This window comes from Daucus carota, chromosome 7 (genome assembly GCF_001625215.2).
Source record: "Daucus carota subsp. sativus chromosome 7, DH1 v3.0, whole genome shotgun sequence".
Classification (NCBI taxonomy): Eukaryota; Viridiplantae; Streptophyta; class Magnoliopsida; order Apiales; family Apiaceae; genus Daucus; species Daucus carota.
Genome location: NC_030387.2, coordinates 14,084,303 through 14,093,108, shown reverse-complemented (window position 1 = coordinate 14,093,108; position 8,806 = coordinate 14,084,303). Strand labels below are relative to the sequence as shown.

Here is an 8,806-nt window from a genome sequence, read left to right as displayed (position 1 = left end):
GGTGATCTAATTTATGCTGATTTTTTCTTGTGAGTCCATTGCTATGAGAAAAGGTGGTTTGAAAGTAGTTGTAAAACTGTAGATGTTTTTCAATGGTTTTGTAGTTGTTTCTTTAGATGTTTGTCGAGGGTTTTATAAAGATAAAAGAAAAACTGACTCTTGAACTTCATCCCACGATCTGGCAACAACTGTACCGGTAATTTACTACGAGCATGTATTTAATTTTGGTTTGTGTTCCTTTTGTTTCCTCAGTAGGAGTGAACATTACATTTTTGTTTTTAATCAAACGGTTCAATGTTTTTCTATAAATGAGATCATGGATACTGTTTTTTTTCTCCGCTCGTGCTAGACATTTAAAGTCTAAATATATCTGAATAAATCACACAATAGAATCGTAAAAGTATCTCTTTTCACAAAACATGAAAAACTCTTTTTTCCGTTTCAAAATTTGTTAAAAATAATTACAAAACGTTCCTTTTCTCAAAAAGATCACATATGAAATATTTATTTTTGGGGTTTTATATGGTAAGTATCATAATTGAACATCACAACAAACCTTGCAAGTAATAAAAATAGTAGAAGTTGTAGCCATTGTAGCCATAATAACACCTATATAGAAAAAAAGCTACAATGGCCTAAAAATCACATCAGTTTAATTTGCTTTTGTGTTCTCTCACGTGTTCTGTTGGACAAACACGAAATCTCTTTCAAAAGATACTACTAGATATTTCAAAAATTTAGAAACTTGGATACATCTACTTATATATATTATAGCAGAACAGGTACATGTCAAGCCTAGCTCTTGAGCAAATAAATATCCTGATTCTGAGCCAAACTCATGACCACATATTAGCCTTTCCGAACCTAATTTAACTATCCGAGCCTGCAATCTCCTAAACAAATCTTTGTAGTGGCAAAAACCCAACCTAAATTTTGTTAAGCCAAGACTGCCTCCGTCCAGCCTTCGTCCTCTCGATCACATCAACAGGCTAACGCCAGATTATGCAGTAACGGGTCCGTGGGAAAATCGGCAACCAAGAGAGTAAGGGATTATGTAGGAGAAAACATAAGCTACCATTCACAGGTAATATTGTGCATTCACCGCCTACTTCTGCTCTTTAATTTGATTTATTTATGATTCAGGCTATCTGAATTGATTAGTATTCTTTGCGGATTTCTGTTAATTCTCACTCTAACGTGTATATATATGTCCTACGTGTATATATGTTTTTCGTGTTCGCAAACTGTTTGATGCTTTACCCGAGCCAAATACATACAATGATGACTTCAGGAGGGCACCGATCTTATATTTTTATTTAATAGTGTGTGCTTTTAGATGTGAATGTGCTTTTTAGATGTGTGTATAAAGATGTATACAAGTTAGAGCAAAGAGGGGGAGGTGGTTGGTATCGTGTGCTTGTACAGACGAAATGAGTGTGCCTGCATATTGATGATGATGACTGTGAAGTGGCGCTCAAAACGATGGTTAAAATCTATTAGTAGAAGTAGATTTCTTAATTCTATATATTTTGTGTTTGACAGAATAGATGACATTTGTCATAATAAATATATCCTTGAAATTGTAAAATATACTTTGACATCCCTAAATCATGGGTTAAATAAGTATTGTTGAGCATGATGTATCGCTGGATTTAGTGATTGTCCGTGTTCAATAAGTCGTCCTTATTGTATGAGTTTGTAACTTGTGTGTTATATTTTGCTTGGAGTTATTGTATATCGGGAAATTGGGCTGGCTTTTTTGGTGTCAGGCTTTACTTTATGCAATATCATTTTTGACCCTACTGACGAGCATTCATTCAACATGTTTTATTTATAGTATAGAATCGGGCCTTCATTCGTTGGGTGCAGTGGTTACTTGATGGCGTGAAATGGGATTATGATATAATTACGTTTTTTCATATTGTCTTAGTTGCACCCTATAATTACGATGTGTAAAATGATTCTGTGATTCAAGCATCCACTAATGGTCAAAATGGGCTCTGCTTTGGCAATAAAATCGGGGGAGCACATTACATGTTCTGGTTGGATAATCTCTTCTATTTTTATTTACCGCAATTAGAGATTAGTATGATATTGTCTTCTAGGTATCATATTATTGTTCTATACTTTTAGAGTATCATCTATTCCACTTTTTTGTCTTTAATTTTCTTGAAAACACACTGTAGAGTGATATTTAGATCAGATTTGGTTAGTCTTTTACTTGGTGTGATGTAAAACTCTCTTATATGCTTACAGATGGTTCCCGTCCTCACCTTAGTTATGGAGTTAGTAATTTTGAGGCATGGATCGGAGACGTTATATTGATGTAGCCTGGAGGAAGATATGTAAGAGCAAAGAGACATGCTGCAATATATTTTAGAGTAAAGTTGATTCATGTGTATGTGTGCCGATCTAGCTTTGAATGCCATTAGCTTGAATTTTCACCGATATAAAATTATGCAAAAAGAAGAGCAATGCCTTCATTCGATGTGATCTGTTTATATTCAAGCTGGCTTTATATTTATTTCACAGCAAGAGGTTGCCAAAGAATTTGCTATACCAGACTACCAGTTAGGTCTCAACGTTTCCGGTGATGGGCAAAGAGGCAAAATACATACCACCCAAATCGGCGCTTGCCGCCTTAGTAGGAATTGTGGTTCGTGGATACTTGCACTATTTCTTGTATTTATTTGTTCCACGCACACCGGCTGTTATTTAAATTCACATATTTTGCATGTTTTTAGATCATCATGATTCTATGATTGAAACATCCAATAGCGGTCAAAATGTGCTCTACTTTGGCAATAAGATTGGGGGAGCATATTACATGTCCGGACTGGATAATCTCTTCTATTTTATATATACAGCAATTAGAGATTAATATGACATTCTCTTCTCGGTATCATATTATTGGTCTATACTTTTAGAGTATCATCTATTCCACTTTTATGTCTTTAATTTTTTTGAAAACATGCTGTAGAGTGATATTTAGATCAGTTTTGGTTAGTGTTTTGCTTGGCGTGACATGAAACTCTCTCATATGCTTACAGATGGTTCCCTTCCTCATCTTAGTTATGGACTTGGTGATTTCGAGGCATGGATCGAAGGCATTTTATTGATGTAACATGGAGGAAGAAATGTAAGAGCAAAGAGACATAGTATAATGTATTTCAGTTTAAAGTTGATTCATGTGTATGTTTGCTGATTGAGCTTTAAATGCACCTAGCTTGAATTTTCACCAATATAAAATTATGCAAAAAGAAAGCAATGTCTTCATTCCATGTGACCTGTTCATATTTAAACTGGCTTTATATTTATTTTACAGGAAGAATTTGCTAAAGCATTTGCTATACCAGTTAGGTCTCAACATTTCTGATGATGGGCAAGGAGGCAGAACCATACATACCACCAAAATCGGCATTTACCGCCTTAGTAGAAATTGTGGTTGGAAAATATTTGCTCTATTTCTTGTATTTATTTGTTCCACACACACCTGCTGTTGTTTCAATTCACATATTTTACATTTTCCCACAGTTTTTAGATCATCATGTAGGAAATATCTTACTACCCACCACAACCAATTTACGTAGCTCAGCCATGCTTCACTTTATATATTAAGGCTCAATAGTCACAATACTAAATATAATTGTGTTCCTGGTGTGTAATATCTTCCCCCACCATCTCCCTGTAATATTTGTATGCTATAAAGGGGAAGAGATAAATGAACAAGGTATACTCCATGTAAAGTGGTTATGTTTAAAGTGGTTTTATATTTATTCTGAAAGAAGTGCGTGTAATTATTAAAAAGCAAACCTCAACTCGCTAACCAAAAACAACATCGCGCATGTGTAGAAATTGCCAAAGTACCTCTAATTGGCATGAGTATTTCCCCTTATTTGGTGTTTGTTTTTGGCTTGCTTTTCGCACTTTAGAAAGTTAGGTAGTTAGTTGAAGTGTGTATAATACAGACCAGAAAATGTAGCTTTGTGGCCCCTCTCGTGGGACTATCTATTTGATGTATATTCCTCATGTTTCTTTAAAAACAATTATGAATTATGATATCTATTAGAGAATATGTGATTATTCCCGAAAATTAACTTTGCAGTTGCTTTTTGGCATAACATTTAGGACTCATGTATTTTTTTGTGCAGATGAATCATGAATTCTGAATAAATGAACAAACAAAGGGTATATATATATATATATATATATTTATAGTTTTATACTTGAATCGCCTTTAATATTGTCGCCCTTTATTTGTTATAATAAATGGTCAAACTCACGCTCTTCGCGCTATATATGTAGGTAGTGATCCTAATACCTCCAAAAAGGTAAAATTGCTATGTAAGTTGTCTTTGTGTTTCAATATAACTTATTTCATAAATGATACTGTATTATATATGCGATTGTTGAATTTTTTATTCATAGGTAACATGGATCAAGGACTCATCGACCTTGCACAATATTTTTAAAAAAAACGCCCGATGATAAAGCAGGTGAGCCACTTCTTTAAACTCCATTTCACATGATACGATATAAAGTATTATGAGAATTAGTTCTTATATATCATGTAATATCACACCAAGTAATAAATCAAGCATCTGGTTTTCTGGCTCACACACATAATTATGATGTCTAGAAGCTAATTGTCATATGCTTATGATGATGGATTTTATGGAGGTCAGGGATCGAGAATGTATTGGAATTCATAGAGGACTTTTTGTGGAAAAAACGATCTGTTTGCGACTTTGTTGGGAAATGCAAGAGGTCAGAGGAAGAATGGAGGCGATGATCCGAATGAGTTAGTCCTGGTCTTTTAGATCTGCATGCTTTCCATAGTGAGCTTATTCCTGAGGTGGTTAGTGCTTCTCGCTGTCGTATGCTTGTTGCATTTGGCTTTATAGATATTGTTTTATCATTATTGTCGATTAGAGTCTAGGTCATTATTTCAAATTAGATTTAAGGATGTGGTAGGTAGGTTATAGACTATGTCTGTTTGATGTGAGTCTGAGTGAGGTAGTGTATTACTATGCAAGAATCAATACAGTGTGTGGTGTATATTTTCATCGTTGCACTAGCTCCTTATGGTGTATATATCTTGACATATGAATTTGTTCGGGAGCAGCTTCATCCAGGATGCCGAAAAAGTGGCCAAGAAACCTGCAAAACAATGCTTATGGCAGGAAGGAGGTCTTGCTGGAGTGGCGAGCTGGATATGCTGCTACCCTCCAGATGTTAAAATCTGGCTTCAAGGTCAGTCTCCGTCTCTCCAGTAATGTAACGGTTAAAAAGATCTAATCCATCTCCAAGGAAAAGTTAATTTTTGACCACAAATTCTGAACCAATATTTGAAGAGTTATTTATCCAGAAAATAAACATCAGCATTAGCTAAAAAGGAATTCAAAAAAGATAGGGATGTGAACTACTTTGAGTAACAGACCCGGTAGCCGTCTTAGCACATATACTTCCTTAGTGATATAATAAAAGATTTGGCTGAATTTTAGACCACCTTTATATTCGAAGCCAAGAGATCCCGTAGATTCTGCACACTCAAGTGCTGTGCATATTGAATTAGGCTTGCTTTCTTACTTTGCTTTGTAAGATAAAATTAGGCCTTGTGTTGTTTTGGGTCGACGAAACAGTCTACAATGCATGTTTGAAAAAATGATTCTATCCATTTATCTTCAAATGTATAGGGTAACTATACTATCACAAAGATAGTGTTATAGCTTATAAGTTCAAAGTAGCTACATTTAATTATACTAAAAACAAACAATATTGCAGGACTATTTGGTCACATTACACCTGCAAATGGACAGAGTCACAGATCAACAGCAAAAGGAATTGTTTAAAGAACCAACATAGCCTAAGTTTAAAGGTATGCGAAAAAATGTTACCGGAGATTAGTTTTTACATTACTGTAATTATTGAAGAGTACCGGCTCCAAAATATCACATTAATAGAATCATATAGTTAAGTATAAATGACATTCTAATTTGCTCTTTCTTTTTATCAGACATTTTCTCAAGAGAAGACATTTAAAATGGGGGTCTTTAAAAGTTTCTTGTTTCTGAAACAATGTTCTGCTGTATTTACTAATTCCTTCATATTCTATTAAGCTTGATCACCTAATTTAAGATATTTTTAAGAATTAAGATTGCAAGTTCCTGGTTAACATTGTATGGAAGGCATATTTTGTTCTACTTGCAGTTGGGCATTCATTTCGGTTGCCTAACTTCATATATACATTGCAACAGGGCAGGGTACTTCATCCTCTTCCCGCACCAACTCAGTTCAGAAGTTGTGGAGTTCGAATTTTTTGTTAGAAGGCTTATTTATCTGGCAAAGCCGCAAAGGATCACCACCCAAAAAACTTTATTACATCATTTAACTCTTTGTGAGGAATTTTACAAAAACACAATTTACAATCCAGCCTGAGCCAAACACAATTTGATTTAACAACAAACTAACCTAGCAACCCGTGCCTCGCACGGGTTTTTATGCTAGTTTATTATGATAAAGTGAATTATACATAGTAACCAAATTAAATTGAATATTACATCATTTTTTTATAAAAAAATTCACAACCGTTCCATCACTTAAAAAGATCATAGATTGATTTTTTTTTTTTGGGGTTTTATATCATGAGTATCATAAGAGAATTCCACAGCAAGACTTGCAAGTAAGAATAGTAGACGTTGTACTCATTGTAGTGATAATAACCCTTATATAGGGAATAAGATAGAACGGTCTGGAAATCACCTTAGTTTGATTTACTTGTTGTTCTCCGACGTGTTCTTTTGTTTTTGTTTTATTTGTTCGTTTCATCTAATGCAAATGTTCCAGTACGTGTACATGTTGTTGACTATAAAAAGTGAAAAAAATTAAATCTTATTATGTGATCGTAATAATATTAATTATTATTTTAATATACATTTTTTTTTGTATAATTTGTTTTCTAAAAATTCCTTTCTTATCTAAATGAATGGACATAACTTGTGAAGCACGACAAGAGAAGGAATGGACGGATGTGCGATTTTAATTCACAAATAAAGTCTCGACATTACCTTATTAAACAGCACACATGGTTCTTTCCCAATTTTTTTTTTTGGGATACAAAACTGAAATGCAAGTTTTCTGTTAATCAAAACATGAACAACTTATGAAACAATTAATTTAAATATTTATTATCAACTGTTACACTTCTAAACTTTTTTTTATTTAAACTATACCTAAGCAAATATATCAGCATCAAATAAAGTAAGAAAATCTTATTTTAAACAAATCATGATTTGTTTACATTTTCGGGTGGGATTACAGAATTGATGAACATGTAAAAGAAGATAATTGCTACAACTTATTACTTCTCTTCTTTGCGTTCAGCCTGAAAAGACTTGGCGGACTTGCGGCTTTCAAATTCCGCTATTAAAGCTGCTCGGGTTCTCTCCCTCTCTGCAATCTTTGAAGGTTCAAAATTTGAAGCATCCATTAAGAAATGGTTCAAGGCCCTTCGCTCCTCTATATGCTTCTTGAGCACACCTATAACAGCTTCGTCGTGTGATTGCTGTATCTCCATTAACCTGATCTTGTGTTGAAGTTTTGAATTCTTCTCCTCCAGTTTCGTTATTGTTTCTTCCATTATATTATTCTCCTCTGTGACCTGGTTGACTCTGGCTTCTGTTCGCGAGGCCATTGCTATGATTAAGATGCTTTGAAAGTTGTTTTTGTGTTGTTGTGGATGCTTTAGTATCGAGTAGAATTTATTTCATTGAATGTTCTTTTAGGCTTTTATAAAGAAGAAAGAAAACTGACTCTTGCACTTCATCCCACGATCGTGCCTCAATTGTAACCCCCCTAATTATTAGGTGCATGTATTGTTTTGGTAAATGGACCTACTGTTTCCCCAAAAACCGTAACCATTAATCTTGTTTTTCAAAAGAACAATTCCATCTTTTTTTTAATTTTTTAGACCTTTGAGATCCATTTATATTCCCACATAGTTTGTTTATTTTTTTAAAGATTAAATTGATGTTAATGCATATGTTTTTCACACGGAACATGAAAAAACAAATTTCCCAATTATCTTATTTACGTAGAATATTTTTTTTAAAATTTTCTTAATTTTTTTCAGATGGATTGTAAAACTATATCATATGTATCAATAAAATTACAACGGTCTGGAAATCAGATTAGCTTGAATTTTAAAAATTCATTTTATTTTTTGGTGTTCTCTCATATGTCTTTTTTTTTCTTTTTCCAATGTAAAAATGTTCCAGTACGTGTTCATGATGTTTCTCTCCCTAGTATTTTAAATGCAGTACTTTATTATATAAAAGAAAAAACAATTGAATTCATCTGTGATCGTAATATTAACAATGATTATATTATCCTTACACCCGTCGATTATTTCCAATCCACGATGCTGTTTTCCATTATCGAAAAATCTCTGGTGTTCCAGTTATAGAAAATTGATAATCAGAGGCGTTTTTTACCCTCATTATACGACTTACTCTCACAGTCACAAGCGTAAGTTAAGCCGTTAGTTTTTTTTTTTAAAAACATCAATCACGACTAGGCAAACAAAAACATGTTTTCTTTGTGGAACATCTTAAAGAATCTATTTCACTAACTCGTTAGAGGTTGATGGACATGAAAAACTAGATTAAGATCATGATTAAATTTAGAACATAACCAAACATCGCTAGTTTACTAAAAAGAAAAAAAAACATAACCAAGCATCACTAGTTTATAATCACGTTTTTATAAAATAGAAAGAAGATCCATTTTTATGAACTCTAGTCATGAT

At 33.5% G+C, this 8,806-nt stretch overlaps 1 long non-coding RNA gene across 12 annotated transcripts; it reads left to right on the top strand.

The window, feature by feature from the left end:
• Positions 1–837: 837 nt before the first annotated feature.
• LOC108195804 (uncharacterized) lies at positions 838–6,750 on the top strand. 12 transcript variants are annotated; one of them, XR_010285422.1, is made up of 12 exons: positions 843–1,084; positions 2,257–2,398; positions 2,533–2,656; positions 3,051–3,139; positions 3,326–3,444; positions 4,152–4,188; positions 4,306–4,331; positions 4,429–4,496; positions 4,686–4,858; positions 5,126–5,253; positions 5,785–5,878; positions 6,258–6,742. It is a non-coding gene; the product is annotated as an uncharacterized LOC108195804 (long non-coding RNA). The 12 variants fall into 12 exon arrangements; XR_001801629.2 differs by having other exon boundaries at positions 4,306–4,344; XR_010285428.1 differs by having other exon boundaries at positions 838–1,084; positions 3,326–4,188; positions 4,306–4,344; positions 4,686–4,855; positions 6,258–6,750.
• The last annotated feature ends 2,056 nt before the right edge of the window (positions 6,751–8,806 follow it).